Below are 9728 nucleotides of genomic sequence, written 5' to 3'. Positions count from 1 at the left end.
GCGAATAAGGTTTGGTTCTGACCTAATCCCCATTTTTGAATTTCGGGTTCCAGATAAATGGATAATTGATCTCAAAATGTCGCAGAAATGAATCATTATCAGAAAATCTAAGTGCTTCCAAAACGGACAGCTGCGGGGAGCGCGTGGATTTCTATTTTCAGCTGTACTGAGAGCTCATTTTACCCACCTCTCACCGACGTGTGAAAAACACAAAACGAAAGGCTTACATTTTAATAAGAGAGATGGTTTCCCGATCAGAAAAAGCAACGACATTAATTGTATTAGTGATCGCAAAGTCTGTAATTGCTCGATATTGCGGAGATAATAGACTAGCTTGCGGGGTGAAGCATTGCAGGACCGGTTTGTTCGTTTACAAACAAAACCGCAGTGGGCCGCAGTATTGCGAGTTGGCTTGTGAAAGGGTTCCTAGCGATCTAGTAAGCGAAGCAATGGGTTTGACAACACCAGTGACGTTTTTCAGTTTTACTTTTTACAAGTTTGATTCTTGTTTAAGTGCGATCGGTATGGTTTGCACGAGCAAAACATCCCACTGGAACTAAAGCAACAGATCCGACTGATTTTCATAACGTCAACAACTGCAACCTGTGCATATTCATCACAGTAACTCCGCACTCATTCACAATTTAATAGAACAATGCAACATGTATACAATCTGACTTGCATACAAACCTTGTGCAGAATAGCAGGCAACACAACATAGACCTGCTGAAGGGCAATATTCACAAAGCACGTACACACCTAACTTTGCATTTTTTCGCTGTAACAGTAAAAAGACCCAACGCACAACACAGCTACATGTAGAACGGCTCTTTAATTAACTTCCCGACTTCTGAAAGGATCTTCAAAACAAAGAAACAGAACAATAAAACAAATGCAATGTTAAGTGCTGAGTTCCTGTAGTACATTATTCACATCTTATAAACACCGAACACTGCGTTATAAAAGCTCAATCTGTAAAATACATTTTCTAATAACTTCATTCATTTAGTATTACCCTTGCAGATTTTCTTGTCGTTACTAATGGATTTTTTTTTTCCATTTCGGTTTTCAATCCGTTAGTGAAATCTGAAGCAATTATTCTCTCGAAAGGCTTTGGGGGTATTTATGTATGTATGTATGTATGTATGTATGTAATTATGTATTTATTTATTTATTTCGTATAAAAGTCGCTTATTTTGGATAAAGAAAAAGGATTATGTTTAGTTTTAATATTTTAATGGCATGGCTTGGATTGTTGGTTTAAATGCCTGATTTCAGTAAAAAAAATGCATTTGAATGACTAAGTGTATGCATTACAATGAAGCGGCTGCATTTACGCGCATTTATGAGTGAGTTGCATTTTTATTATAGCGACTGACATTAAAATAATAAATTATAAATTAATAATAAATTAATTATAAATTAATAAATTAATTACCGAATTTTGACTCAAAAGTTTGACTTAAGAAGCCAACAATATAAGCGATATATATAAAGGCCTGCAGGAGCTGATCCTATAACCCCGTAAGCTCGTGGTAAAAGGCATGTCTGAGGAGAGTATTTCATTGGCAGATCGGGTCAGAACCTGTAATGGAATAACATGAGTAGAAAGTAAAAATCGATGCGAATTACAGCCCCGTGCTTGTACTGCATGCACCTCATACCCAGTCAGTATCTGCCTATCTGCCTTGCCTGCCTGGCTTTTCATGCACTAATCCCAACCCCATCAACTCAGTCAAATCAGATCTCGTTTTGTGGCAAATCTGCTTCATTTGGAGCAATTTGGAGCAGGAGTTTGCTGGATTTGAATATCAAATTATCCTTACATTATTCATGGAAGCAACATTTTTTTTTAAAATATAGCTCTCTGTCTCGCTCTCCTATCACAATGTAGAGAAATTGTGCCTGGGAATAATAATAATAATTTAGAATAATAATAATAATAATAATAATAATTTAAATAATTACAATCTAAATCTTGTATTTAGGGAGAGATTTTCTAGTGTGCAAGGATGCCTGTTTTTCTGGACTGCTGTAAAGGAAGATATCACACCTACTAGTTCTGGCCCATCAGAGGGAGATTAAAGCGGCATAGGTCAACGATCATTTCCAGCATTTTAGGGCCCCGTACTATATAGTATTTCCCTGTCTCATGCGCAATCGGGATTAGTGAATTTCGCTGACTGGCCAATCAACCAAAGCGAATACCAGGGCTGCTGTAATAGGAACGCGCTGCTGTAATAGGAACGCGCTGCTGTAACAGGAACGCGCTGCTGTAATAGGAACGCGCTGCTGTAATAGGAACACGCTGCTGTAATAGCAACGCGCTGCTGTAATAGGAACGCGCTGCTGTAATAGGAACGCGCTGCTGTAATAGGAACGCGCTGCTGTAATAGGAACGCGCTGCTGTAACAGGAACGCGCTGCTGTAATAGGAACACGCTGCTGTAACAGGAACGCGCTGCTGTAACAGGAACGCGCTGCTGTAATAGGAACACGCTGCTGTAACAGGAACGCGCTGCTGTAACAGGAACGCGCTGCTGTAACAGGAACACGCTGCTGTAACAGGAACGCGCTGCTGTAATAGGAACGCGCTGCTGTAATAGGAACGCGCTGCTGTAATAGGAACGCGCTGCTGCAACAGGAACGCGCTGCTGTAACAGGAACGCGCTGCTGTAATAGGAACACGCTGCTGTAATAGGAACGCGCTGCTGTAACAGGAACGCGCTGCTGTAATAGGAACGCGCTGCTGTAATAGGAACGCGCTGCTGTAATAGGAACGCGCTGCTGTAATAGGAACACGCTGCTGTAATAGGAACACGCTGCTGTAATAGGAACGCGCTGCTGTAATAGGAACGCGCTGCTGTAATAGGAACGCGCTGCTGTAATAGGAACACGCTGCTGTAATAGCAACGCGCTGCTGTAATAGGAACACGCTGCTGTAATAGGAACGCGCTGCTGTAATAGGAACGCGCTGCTGTAACAGGAACGCGCTGCTGTAACAGGAACGCGCTGCTGTAATAGGAACGCTATCAGCACTAGTTCTTTCATAAATTCTGCGTCACATCTGTTGCGCAATTTGCTGAATATTTTCAACGCGTTTCCCTCGGTTCTTAATTAACTCCTCATTTTACAAAACTAGAACCAGCTCAGTTGTGTAATCTGAGGTCTCTTAGACAATTCCAAGTTGTTTGTTTATCAGTTTTGTAACATAAATATGGAATGCTCTTCTTCACAAAAATGTGTTAATTAAGTCTAGAGATCTGAGGTAGCTATTCGAAAGGTGTGAGATTCAAAACGCACTTTATTTATGAGGATATTGTTTCTTATGAAAAAAGGGTCCTCCTAATTTTGAAAAACAAGGAAGCTACATTTTAAGAGCCCTATTCAAATATTATACTCACATTTTTCTAAACGAGATATAAAGTATTATAATTATAAGCCTGTAATGAATGAAGAGAACATGTTCTAAGGGAGTCGTCTTAAATCAGGCTAGTAATAAAACATTGTTGAACATCTCTGTGACGCCACGCAATCATTTGAAAGGCCCATGGAAGTTATTACGCCAATAATAGGCTACTGTAGCCTATATCACACTGTTTTAATGACAAAGAACATACTAATTGATACATTCGCCAATAAATAAATAGTATAAACTGACCCTTTCTGTAACCGGATACATGTAACAAGTAACTGCATTGCCCCCTATAGATGACACCCTCACAAACCCTTCAGTGACGCGGCGCTGTGTTTTTCTTACTGTGTTTATGGAGCACCAGTGTAGACCCCAGGAGGGACCATGTCTTCAGCCGGCCTTTGTGAGGTGGAGGGTGGTTGTGGAGGCAACACTGCAGCATGAGGCCAGCTGGTGAGTGTTAGATTGGTTAAGGGCGCTGGAGCTAGGGGTGCTGGAGGTGCGGCAGCAACCCTGGCTTTGCATGGCTTCCATCAATAACAGGGGTTACAGCTTATGGCTTTCAGCACCCCTATAAAAAAATGTTCCAGCGCCTCTGATTGGTTATCGTTTTTTTTTTAATTCCACACTACATTTTGCATTGCTCTTAGCAATATAACACCTTTTTGAGATTTGAACATTTCCAAAGCCCCCTTTGATCTTAAACGATGCCGTTCTTCTTCCACACAGTGTGCACGCAGCTATCTTGTGCAAACATACATATTTGCCCTTTCCACCCAGCTGGCTGGATAAGCTCATTGGAAGCCAATGATTGGCGTAGTGAAATGATCGACGGTCCCGGTTAAGGTGGCTATTAAAAGAAAAGCCGTGGAATGCTCCACAACTGCAGTTCCACACCAGAGCTGCTGTGGCTGTTGTACCCTGTACAGACGCGAGGCATATGGATTCTCATTGGGGTCTTTGTATTCTATTATATTCATATAAAATACCTGTTTTTTATAATGCGTTGCGGTGATGTCATTTCCATGTGATGCTATGTGTTGTGTCAAACAGTGACAACCACGCATTATATAATCTACATAGAAACGTGGCTGTCCGATTCACGGGGTGCTTTACATCTAAAGGCACGGAATATAAAGACAGGGGCTCACAAGCAAATGCCAATTCTCCTGTACTTTACACTATGGCAAGCCAAATTATCATGCATAGATATATCTAAATATTTTTAAGATATCTAAATTTCTGAAAAGGATTTCCAGATATCTGTAGATTGAGCTTTAAATGAGATATCTACAATGCATTTTCAAATACCTTTAAATCATTCTCAGATATCTGAAATTCAATTTAAAATATCTCGAAATTACGTCCTGTTCATTTAGAGATATCTCGAAATCATGCGAAGATATCTTGAAATGAACAGGAAGTCATTTCGAGATATTTTTAAATGATTTAGCTATATTTTTAAAAACGTTTATTTAAAGATATATATATATATATATATATATATATATATATATATATATATATATATATATATATATATATATATATAAATTGTAATTTTAAGATATCTCTATAACAGTTTGACCTACCACACTAGCAAAATGCACATGGTCTACAGGTACCCCCATATTATTTAAAGATATCTATAACTACATTTGAGATATCTTTCTTTCATTTTTAGATATGTCTAATTGATTTATAGATATCTTAAAATGTATTTGAAATATCTTCAAAACTGCACAATTAAATAATCTACAATTCAATTTGAGATATCTCGAAATGTTTTAGATATGTTTTAATATATTTGTTTGGTGCTTATCTGGAGCAGCGGATAGAATTCCTTCCCCTCTGATGGCGGGCCGGGTATACCAGGCAAAGGCGAGATCCAACCTCATTACACAAGATTGGCCAGGATAGAGGGGGAAATGTTGCCTTTTTTTAATATATATAACGAGTTCTAATCATTTGCTAATCAGCTATTATTAAATTATACTGGAGTTTCATTCATTAAGAGATCATTTGTGGCACACTTTGGACATCTGGACGGATAATTACTCCGAGATAATTTATGGAAATGAAGAAAAAGCCTTAGATGGAGATGGAGATAACAAACCCTGAACAAACTGCCGTGCACTATTGAATAAATAAATACACTGATTTATCGGAAGCGGTTGGTAATCATCGCTGCACTCCAGCAACCCTCAGAGTAGACATTTCACATGACAGCAGAATCTACCTCTACCACCACATACACGTAACAGGTTTGGAAATGTAATCCCCCAACATGCATTGCGGATTTCAGATGCGCATCATTACTTATACATTTTGCGCGTGCCATCAAATCCAAACTTGGCTTCAATTTAGGAAATAACAGAATGCACACAGATAATTGCTCAATCAATCCAGCCAAAGAAAAGCGTAATTGATACATTCGCCAAGCAATAAAACATGGAAACTGCGTCATAAGATGCCTCTTCTGATCTGAAACCATGCAATATTTAGCCACGGTGTCCTTGTAAAGTCCTATTGGGAACAAAGGTAAGCGATCATACCTTTAAGGGAATGTGATTTTGGAAACAATGTTCCTTTTTTCCCTGTGGTAGCTGGGATCTATGTGACTGGCCTCAGTCCTGTTCCTCATAGACATCACAAACTGTCCATCAAAATTGATGTTAATTGATAACTAATTAGTTTGCAACAAATTCGCAAGCAGCCTAGTTGTAAAAAAAATAAAGAAAAAAAAAATACAAAGGGCAACTAAATATTTAGCTATAGCTCTAAATGTGCAGATTTTATTACGCACCATTTAAAAAAAAAAGAAAGCGTTCAAGAGACGTTGCAATTACCTTATCACCACTTGAAACTAATTGAAAGTCGTTAACTGGAAATTTCATTAGACCTATGGGTAACGAAGAAATCAATGTATCATGATATGATAATGCCAAAGATTTCACCCGGACAGGACACACCCATTTATACAAATGTGGCCTGGGCTGGTTTTAGAAATCGGACTCTCGCTCCCAGTCCTGTGCTGGCAGGTTTTGTTTGCGAGGCGCGGCGCGTAACCCCGCTCTGCAGAAGGTTCTATTGTTATCTGCGGCTGTTTTGTTGTTTATTGTCACTCTAAAAGCTTCTTAAAACTCATCTGCATATGAAAATGAGCGCAGACTTGATTTACATGCATGAGAAGGATATACCAATAAGGATGTAGATTATGAAAAGATTTAGTTCAGTCGTTCTGTAGATTGGGCGTCCCATCAAAGGCCAAAAGATCTGACGATTGTAGATTAAAAGACAAACAGCTGTTGCCAAAGTGTGTTTATTTGTGGTTCTGTTTTTTAATACCATGGATTTGGGGACTCATTAATGCTGCTGATCGTTTCCAAGCTGGTGTCTTCCGCAGTTATTAGGGGTCCAAACTATTTACAAACAGCTGACCTGCAGATTTAGTGAAGGCGCAGCTATCGAGTCCTATTTTAAAACTGCGTGAAAGGCGTATTCACTTCAAAAACAGGGTTGTATTTTACAGTGTAGGAGGCATACAAACAACTACCCGAGTGTGATCAAATGGACAGTTTTAGAAAACAGTATCCAACAACAGCATTCCATTATAAATCGGAATTGCAGGTAAAACCCAAATGTTCTAAAAATATGTAACCATGGCGAGGAATCCCTTTATTCGCGCGATGGTTATTCAGTGAAATAAGGACGGATTAATCCTCATTCATATTCTATTCATTAACAATTATGTATTATTATAATTATACTATTCGTTTTATAAAGCACTGAACAGTTTGCGTTTGCTTTATTATTTTTTTCTTCATGCAGCCTATAACTCATTTAACCTCGTTGTTACCTGTCATTCCTGCACTGCCGTGACCCTGTGCGAGCCTCTGTGCTTGTGTGAATAGAGATGTGAGATGTAGTTATCACTTGTTGACCCGAGAGTCACATTGTGGGCACTTTTTTTCTGTCCTGACTTCAGAGTCTGATCAGTTGCATCACCGTTTCTATATTTTCCTCTTGGATCCATGCTCCGGGAATGTGATTGGGTCATACATCTGCAACAGAAAACAGCTGAGATGCTTGATATTAGTATTAAAAAAACAAACACACACAAATCCAGTAATGCTTACAGTCCCCGCTTTCTGTATCATAACTGCTGTATGATTAGCCAGCTGAGTCATTTTATACATTGAAATACCTTTCACTTCAAAGGACACCATTCAACAGGATTATGAGATCTTATATTAGTTTCCTCGATTACATTAGCCTCTCCTCAGATTGCAAAATCTGTTTCAAATACAACTTCACTAATATTTAAATTATAATAAATAACAATAAGACTTTTTCAATAAGTCTAAATGCACACGAAGGTGGTGTGGTACTATCTGCCTGATCCCCATTTGTGCTAATCAATCACAGAACCTCCTCTTCACTAACACAGCATGGAAGTTACACAGTATCTGCTGATTCTACTGCATATCTGAGCTTTCTAAACTGACCATATATATATATATATATATATATATATATATATATATATAAGGGTAAAATACAAATTAAAAAAGTTTGGCAACCTCTGCCTATATAATATTTTATTTCAATCATTCATATTTGTGACAGAATATATATTGCATAAAACACACACAAGAACTTTGTATACGTCTCAAAAAAAGAAGAAAAAGAAAGAACGCGTTTCCCAAACCCTGCCGAGGGGGATGCACTGCTGACACAAAGCGAGTTTGCTAGCTCAACTTTTCTCATGGATGTTCCACAATGGAGCGCTTCTGGCCCGCCCGTCGCCATTGCTTAATTAGGCGAGGAATTGATTCATTTGTGGTAATTGACAGCTAATTACAGGCCTGAGGACACATCGCATTGACGTATGTCTCGGTGGTGCGGCTCCAAAGGTCAGGGAGATGTGTTGCTGACGGCTGGTTTAAGGCCCCCCCCCCCCCCCCCCCCCCCCCCCCCCCCATCGGAAGTGACCCCAACATCAGCAACAAGTCTCGACAGGCTTCCCATGTCATATCCATCCCCATAATATGAGACAGACTTTAGAACTGCAGTGTACAAAAAGGAAATGTTTTTGATATTTAGGCTGCATTTTCCAATTCAACTAGAGTTTACATTTTATTAAAATACTGGCTGATTACCAAATGCAATTAACACATAAAACTAGTAATAGACACCTTTCCGAGTTCCTCGTGACTGGTCATTTTGTCTTAAAAATGTATCCTAAGCATGCTTCACAGTGATGCAAGTTACATTGCCATTAGAACCTAGGAGTGGCAACCACACTTTAAATTCCGCTGGAAGTGTCCTTCCTCTGGCAATCTGTGTGCGGCTAACCCATATGAATTTATAAAGTTGCCAAGAGATCACATTAGAATTCATATTAAATGTGTCTCCCCCCCCCATGTCATTCTGTATAAAATGACTTTTTCTATGCTGTTGTAATACTGGTTGCATCTACACGTTGTACAACACCATTCGTTGGGCTAAATGGCTCCCACCAGTCCAGGATTGACCTACACATTCTGGACAGGCAGCCAGTATTCAGTACACAACTCATTTCAGATTTGTGGAGTTTTTTTTTTTGGTGGAGTTAACCACAGGTGGGATCAACATCATGATGCCCTCAACTTTAAAGGTTCTATCAAACAGCGAGGCTGTAACAATAACACCAAACCAACAAGGAGACCATATGAGAAGGTCTGCAGGTCTGCAAACAATTTCAGGTAAAGCTGCTCAGGAGGTAAAACAGAGGCTGTTTGCAGTGGCGGTCCGAGTCGTGTGAATCGGAAAGACAATTAGGGGCTTATTAGCTGCCTGTGGAGATGTGTAACTGGGGTAGTAACCACTTGCCAAAACAGCCAAAGTTTTAGCGACATCTCCAGCCGAGAACAGACCGAGGCCCTGTCTCACTTAATTACACTGAATGGGCCTCTTTTTGTTTCCCCATTCGGCATGCTTGTCCAGTTCCCTTTTTGTCTGACCGCTAGCTCGGTCCAAGCTGGAAGTGTGCTAATTAGAAAAGAAATGGTCCTAGTAATTATGTCAACCCTTGTTACAAGGAACGACAATGCACAATATTATTTTTACGCAATGCTTTGTGCAAGACCTCAGCTTCCAATTCTCATTAAGAGAAAAAACGTCCCGTACAAAGGACCTGTCCTAATGTCAGAGCTACTTATATTTCCAGAAAGGAGTGGTTTAATACAGAATGTCTGTGAAATGGAGGGGGCTTGAAGTTATTGCCCTAATTAATCATTTGTGGTACAGCAAGGGGTTTCACCCATTGTAGT

This window comes from Acipenser ruthenus, chromosome 18 (assembly GCF_902713425.1).
Source record: "Acipenser ruthenus chromosome 18, fAciRut3.2 maternal haplotype, whole genome shotgun sequence".
Classification (NCBI taxonomy): Eukaryota; Metazoa; Chordata; class Actinopteri; order Acipenseriformes; family Acipenseridae; genus Acipenser; species Acipenser ruthenus.
This window is presented reverse-complemented; position numbering follows the sequence as displayed.